The 7,329-nt window shown below is 52.6% G+C and overlaps 1 pseudogene; it reads left to right on the forward strand.

Annotated features, from left to right (window-relative positions):
- The first annotated feature begins 240 nt into the window (after positions 1-240).
- Positions 241-1,861, forward strand: LOC119236090 (40S ribosomal protein S18-like; annotated as a pseudogene).
- Positions 1,862-7,329: the final 5,468 nt, after the last annotated feature.

Raw genomic sequence — 7,329 nt, forward strand, 5'->3', positions numbered from 1 at the left:
TTTTTACCACCAGGGTGAATTGTCAATTGATTTGTTATTTATCCTACTGACAACAAAGAGAGTGAAAAGGTAATAATTCTGGGCCCTGGGGTAATTCAATTCCTGTAGCACCGTCAGCTACATTAACTTACTTCCTGGATCTCAATTCAATTAGAGCAACATTCCCCAGCATTAATAAATCAATACTCATGCCATTTGGATATATTTTGAATGTCTTTCATTATACATTGCAGGTCGGGGATGGCTGTTGAATTGGAAGTTAATGGGACAGGACAGGGCAGGTGGGGCTGCCTGGGGAGAAGCTTCTAGCCCTCTGCTCTAATTGCTCTGCTGCAGAAGAGGCGTTAGTAAAACAGAGGCCTGGTTAACTGAGCGAGCCCGCCAGAGCAACAGCGAGTTGCGGCTCCAGTCTGGGTGGACAGACTGCCCTTCTCCCAGGCCTCATCCCCTCACCCTCCCATCCCTCCTGCCATCCATTTTCTCACTTGCCTCCAGTCCCTTCTTTCGTCTTCCTCCTTCTCCTCCCTCCTGCTTCCCGGCTGCTCCCAGCCTTCCTCTCGTTCTCCATCCTCACCTCCTCCCATCTTCTTCACACCCTTCTTCTTGCTCTTCATTCCATCCTTTTCCATCTGTCTGTCCATCCAGAGCATTTCACTGAGGGCCTGCAAGGCGCTCGGCCCCATGCTGGCCTCCGGGCTCATCTAGATACGGATCACACATGTTCTCCAACCTCAGAGACGCGGACATCTGAACAGCCCATCACAAAGCATCGTTCAAGAGCCACAGCGTGGCAGTCAAGAAGTCTCCTGTGCCAGAGAAGCCAGAACAAGGCCCAGAGGGGAGGCAGTGGTAGGAAGGCCTGACTCCAGGGGCTGACTCCAGGGGAAGGTTCCTAGGTCAGGTCCGGAGGACAAGACCTTGGCCAGGTGGCTTGAGGGAGAACAGGTGCTCCATAGGGTCCAGGGACGCCAAGATCATAGGGCAGGGGCCCATGATCATGTGTATAGATCCACTTCGCCCAAGAGGTTAATTAAAATATGGGTTCCCAGGATCCTTCACTGGGGAGTCTGATCTAGGAAGTCTGGAAAGGTGTCAGAAATCAGGGCCTATGACCACAATGGAAGATGCCTGCTTAGCGGAGCCAGCCTGTCCCTGGGGTAGCCAAAGCCAGCTGTGCGCTGACAAGCCCCTGCCCTCTGAGTCTTCCTGGGCCTGTAGTAGAATGTCTCCCGTGATAATGTGTAAGAGAATTTCTCATCTGATAATTCTCTAATTGAGCATGTAGGGGGGTAAGCGAGATCCAGTTTACTCCCTTCAAAAAATGAAGACCTCTTCCACAGGAGGCCTACACGCCGCCGCTTAGCCGCCGCCATGTGATTCCTGAGAAATTCCAGCACGTTTTGCGAGTACTCAACACCAACATCGATGGGCGGCAGAAAATAGCTTTTGCCATCACCGCAATTAAGGGTGTGGGGCGAAGATATGCTCATGTGGTGTTGAGGAAAGCAGACATCGACCTCACCAAGAGGGCTGGAGAGCTGACAGAGGATGAGGTGGAACGCGTGATCTCCATTATGCAGAATCCACGCCAGTACAAGATTCCTGACTGGTTCTTGAACAGACAGAAGGACGTGAAAGATGGGAAACACAGCCAGGTCCTGGCCAATGGTCTGGACAACAAGCTCCGTGAAGACCTGGAGTGACTGAAGAAGATACGGGCCCACAGAGGGCTGCGCCACTTCTGGGGACTTCGCATCAGAGGCCAGCACACCAAGACCACAGGACGCCGTGGCCGTACTGTGGGTGTGTCCAAGAAGAAATAAATCTCTAGGCCCTGCAAATAAATAGTTTATACGGCTAAAAAAAAAAAAAAAATGAAGAGACTGAGGACCAAACAGACAAGGGCTAAGCTTCCCCTGCACAGGGCCTTCGCACCAGCTGTGCCCTTCTTGGGATACTCTCCCTATGTGTCTGGCTTCTCCCCTTCTGTGTTTGTTATCTATTGCTGCATAGCAAACGGCCCCCAACATTTAGTGACTTAAAACAACAAGCATTTCTTATCACTCAGCTTCTGTAGGTCAAGCATTCATAAGAAGATGCTTCTGTCTCAGGCTCTCTGAGGAGACTGCGGTCACAAGGTAGGCAGAGACTGTGCTCATCTGAAGGCTTGACCAGAGCCTGGGACGACCTCCCATGGCTGTTGACAAGAGTAAGTGCCTCCAGGAGCCGCTTGAGTGTCCTCATGTCATGGCCACTGGCTCGCCCTAGAGCAGGGGAGCTGGAAACTGCAGAGTATTTTATAACCTGCCCAGAGGTCATAGGCCAGCATTTCTAGAACATTCTACTTGTACAAGTCCAGTTCACAATCCAAGGTGGCAGTGGGATTAAGCGTCATTTCTCGAAGGGGAGGATATCAATGAATTTGTGGACGTAATTTGAAACCCCACATCTTCCTTCAGGTCTTGCTCAGTGTCAACTTATCCAAGGTGCTGTCCCCACCCCATCCATGAGATGCCCCAGGGCTCATCACTCTGGAGCCCTTGGCTCTGCTTTCTTTTTCTCCATGACACTTGCCATCCCCCAACATCCTGTATTTAAGTTATTCATCTTGTTTGTTGCCTGCCTCACCCACTAGGCCAGGCTCCATGAAACCACGTGTGTTGCCAGTTTTGCTCACTACTGTCCCCCTGGGCACCAGAGTTGTCTGGGCACAGAGCAGGAGCTGCATAGATAACTGTCCAATGTGAAGATGAAGCTGAAGGGAGACTGGCAGTGCAGGCCCACCAGGTCTGTGCAGACCCACCAGGTCTTCTCAGCCTCCAAAATCCCACCTAGTTGGAAACTACAGCTCCCAAAACTTATATGTAACAGATGGGGGACACTGGTTGAGGGTGCAGCGCTGGTCTGGGGTGAGTTCAGGCCCCGCCTGGCCATTAGTCTTAGGTGTGATACCGATATTTCCTTTTCCCCTGTCAGCCTGGACTTCTCCACTAATAGGAGCATGCTAGATTATTCTTTCACTTAGCAAGAAGGCCCCAAGCACCTTCTAGTTGCTGCAGAGATGCAGCTCCTGCCCTCAGGGGGCTGAGCTCCTAGAATAAAACCACCAAAGGGTTTTCGTGCTCCCTTTCTGCCCTCCGTCCTCAGGCAGATGCTGCTGTGGACTGACTGTACCCCCACAAATTCATATGTCAAAGTCCCAATGTGATGGTGCCTTTGGGAGGTAATTAGGATTAGATGAGGTCATGAGGGTGGGGGTTCATAATGGCATTCGTGACTTAATATGAGGAACAGATCTCTCTCTCCTCTCTCTCCCTCCCATGTTCCCCTCTCTCACCATGTATAAACGCAGAGAGAAGGTGTGGTCTCTTAACCAAGAAGAGGGCCCTCACCAGGAATCTACTTGGGCTCCACAGGCTCCACATTAGGCCGGGATATTTAATAACCAGGATTCCCCTGCACAGGGATAGAGGGACACAGCAGGGAGGGGTGTCTTTTTTTTTTTTTTTAGAGGCATGTTATTTATTTATTTGTTTGTTTGTTTGTTTTGTTTATACATGCACTGGGTACAGTCAGAAGCGTGGGAGGGTGAGAGAGTTCACCAGAGCCAGAGTGGGGAGCAGAGCAGGCAGAAGGACCGAAGCACACTGCTGAGGGGAGCAGCGGGCGGCAGGAGAGGTCTGCGCGCCATGTGGGACCCTCCTCCGGTGGCCGGGGAGCAGCCGGGGATCGAACCGGCACCGCAGAGGCCGCGGGCAGCTTCGCAACCCAGCGCTCAACTGCTGCGCCACCGGGGAGGCCCAGGGAGGGGTGTCTTTAAAGTCATACAAGGGGGCTTTGGAGAACAAGCTTTTGCTCACCTCTGGGCCTTTGCACATGCTTCCCTTCTGCCTGGAACTCTCTCTGCATTCCTCACTCATATTGTCCTCAGCTCCTCCTCCCCCTGGGTCTTAGATTCTAGGGCATCTCCAGGAAGCTCACTGGATCCAGAGACTGCATTAGGGACCCTCTGTTGGTTCCTGTAGCCACTGAGTGCCCTCTCAACACTGGCTGTAATTGTGTCTTTACTGTCTGTCTCACTCAGCATCTCCTGTGAGCATCCCAAAACCAGGAGCCTGACCTGGGAGACAGTTGTGGCCCCATTTCTGGATGGGGCCCCAGCTTCTGTGGGGTTAGATTCTTCGCCAAGGTCACACCTCTGGTGGCTCTCCTATGTCTCCTGTCTGCCTCCCCAGGGTCTGCTCCTGGCTTCGTGCTCTGAAGCGCTTCCCCCAACACCCTCTCCTGTTCTCCGTGAATGTGAGTCTGCTCAAGTCAGCCCAGGATGGAGGCCCAAGCTCCTTGTGGGGAGCTCTCCAGGCAAGCTCCTTGCCCAGACCCTCACCGGCCTGCTCACCTTCATTTCTGGGGGAAAGCTGTTACCAGCCCCACTCTCCAGATGGGAAAGTGGGGGCCCAGAGAGGTGAGGGACCCTTTAGAGGACTGGCTGCCATTCGGCTAGTCAGTGGCAGAGCAGGGCCTTAACGTTGCCTTCCCTTTGCCTTAACCACCCATTCACCTCTGAAGCACCGAATCAGGCCGCTGTTCTTTCACGAGTTACTGCTTAGTCAGCAATAAACGAGGGGTCCCGCGGGCGAGTCGCTGATACACAGACAGACACTGAACAAGTTGACTGCAGAGAGGCAGGGGCCTTTCAGCAAATGAGGCAGGATGATGTGTGCATGATGTGTGGGGCACGCCTCTGGATCGGGCGCCTCTCTAAGTTGGGGATGCTTGAGTGTCAAGGAGCAGGCACTGGGAGATTTGAGGAAAGGCGCAGGGTGAGAGGGGAAGGACATCTCTTGGACGAGCAGCAACTGGGGAGGGAAGGAAGGAGCCAGGCCACCTGCCCCCCGCATGGAAGGGAACCTTGCTGGGCCCCACTTAGGCATGGCCTCCATGCAGGGGACGGGTGGGTCAAGAGGCCAGGCAGAGAAGAGGACTGTCGGCTGTGCCGCTCATGGTGACCCTGGGCCCGGTGAGGAAGCCGCTGCGGGCATGTGGCTCTGTGCTCCCAGTGCCTGCGTGGGCCACAGGGTGGTGACACTCAGCAAGAAGGGACTTGGATCCCAAGGCTCAAACGCACAGCCTGGGACCAGCTGCAGGGGTCACAGGCCTGACTATCTCCCCCAATCCCTGTCAGACCTGAGCTAGACCGAGGCCTCCTGGGTCCCCAGCAGGCTCTGGGGAGAGGGACCTCCTCAGGCAGGACGATCCAGAATGGAGGCCCTGGTCCTTCCTCTTTGGCCCACCTTGCCTGCCCTCTCCTGACTGCACCCCAAGCCCCTCAGATCTTCAACAGACACTTAGCAATCACCTCCTCAGGGCTGGGCATGGGAATGGGCTGACCTGGTCACTTGATGACTCAACAGGCACTGACTGTCCTGGTGGTAGTCAGACGCCCTGGGCTGAACCAGTTCCGAGCTCCCCAGAAGGGCCACAGAAGAGGCAGGTGTCCTGTGTGTGTCTAAGTTTCTGAGGCCCCTGAGGACAGTGGGAGACACAGAGGCTTTGAAATCTAGAAACAAAACAAAACTGGATTCAAATTCTGGGTCACCCTTGTGTGATCTTGGGCAAGTCACCTCACCTCTAAGTCCTCAGTTTCCTTATTTGCAAAATGAGGGTACAGGGGATGTCAAAGCCCACTGTTCTGGCACTCACTTAACCTCCACCTACCACCCACTTTTCCTTGTTTCAATATATCTGTACGTTCCCCTCCTAACTTCCACCTGTATCACTAACTGGCTGTGTGTGACCCACCACAAGACTTTTACTCTCTCTGGGCTTCACAGAGTTTTGGGATTTCCAAGGACTTCAAGCTTCATGTGCTGAATCCACGTTTGTAGGCAGTGACAAGCTAAGGCCCAAGGTCACTGTCAAAGCCCTTGCCCTCAGAATCCCAGGAGAGGTCAAGCAGATGTTTTCTGAGGCTCCTTTTCATTCTGCTGTCCACCACTCTGGCATCCTATGATCAGCTGGGTTGCAGCTTTGGCCACCTCTGAAGTCACCACAGTGATTCATCTAAGAAGCCATGCTCTGTCTCCTGGATCCAGGTGGGTCACACCTCTATACTGTTGTCTGTGATTTTCTATCTGCCGGGACCACCACAAGCGCCCCAGATGAAACTGACCTCCACCTTCCTGCTCCCCAGGCTCTGAGCACACCCCCAGCATCAGATACACCTTTTCATTGTCCTTATTCGTGTGTCCTTGGAGGTCCTTGAGGACATGCCTGGATCTGATCCATTTCTGGGCGAGCAGCAGGCCTGGCACACATTGGGCAAAACAAGAATGTGTTGAATGAATGAATGAATGAATGAATGCCGTCCATGGCAAATGGCAGCCCACAGGCCTCGTCCGTCTCTAGCTGAGAGCCGGTCCCCTGACCACTGAGGAGCCCAGGCCTACCTGGCCCCTGGAGTCACTAATGAGCATTGATCCCTATCGGTCCCATCCATCATGCCGCTTGAGCGCCTTTCCTTAAAGAACATTAGGGAGCAAATGTATCATCGGTGACTGGAGGCCCAATAAAGCAGGCACCTCGCGAAATTTAGTATTCAACTCATAAAGGCCTTAAAAGCATTTTTCAATTATGAATGGCCTGGGGGGAGTCGTTCTTTCTTCGCCGGGGGATGAATAAAGATGGAAAATAATAGCATATCAATATTGTTGCAACTTAGCAGGATTAATCTGGAAGAGTTAAAGTTGCTGCTTCTCCCCTCTGCCTGCGTGCTCAGGTGCACTGGGAAGGACTTAGCCAAGGTGACCCCCCAATGCTCCTGTGGGCAGAGCTGTCTCCCAACAGAGCAGCACCCTGAGCGCCAGGACTTTCTCTTACCTCCCCCAGGGGCTCACCCCAGAACATCCCCTGGCTCTGAGCCTTTTTCCTTACCCACATGAGGCCCCCAGGGCCAGCCTTCTCACGATCGCTAAGATTTGTACTATGTCTAGGGCTTTTATAAGGGGTCTTTAACTTGAGTGTCATGATGGTTGCTGAAATCTACACATACACACACCCAAAAAGAAGGGTACCTTTTTGTACTACTTCTTGTACTTCCTGTGAATTTTTAACTATTTCAAAATAAGAAATTATAATAAAAGTACCAGAAATGAATTTAAAATGTAAAAAGTGTTTCTTACAGGAACAAAGGGAAGGGGTCTCCACTGGTGGATTCTACACGGGCACAGCAGTTTTAGAAAACAGTTTTGCATTATCTAGTCTAGTAGGCAGTATAGTATCTTCCCCCAAGTCACCCTAAGCCCCACAACCTATGAATATGTTAGGTTACAT

The sequence above is a fragment of the Talpa occidentalis genome, unplaced genomic scaffold (genome assembly GCF_014898055.3).
Source record: "Talpa occidentalis isolate TD23 unplaced genomic scaffold, MPIMG_talOcc4v2.1 talOcc4.9, whole genome shotgun sequence".
In the NCBI taxonomy this organism is placed as follows: domain Eukaryota; kingdom Metazoa; phylum Chordata; class Mammalia; order Eulipotyphla; family Talpidae; genus Talpa; species Talpa occidentalis.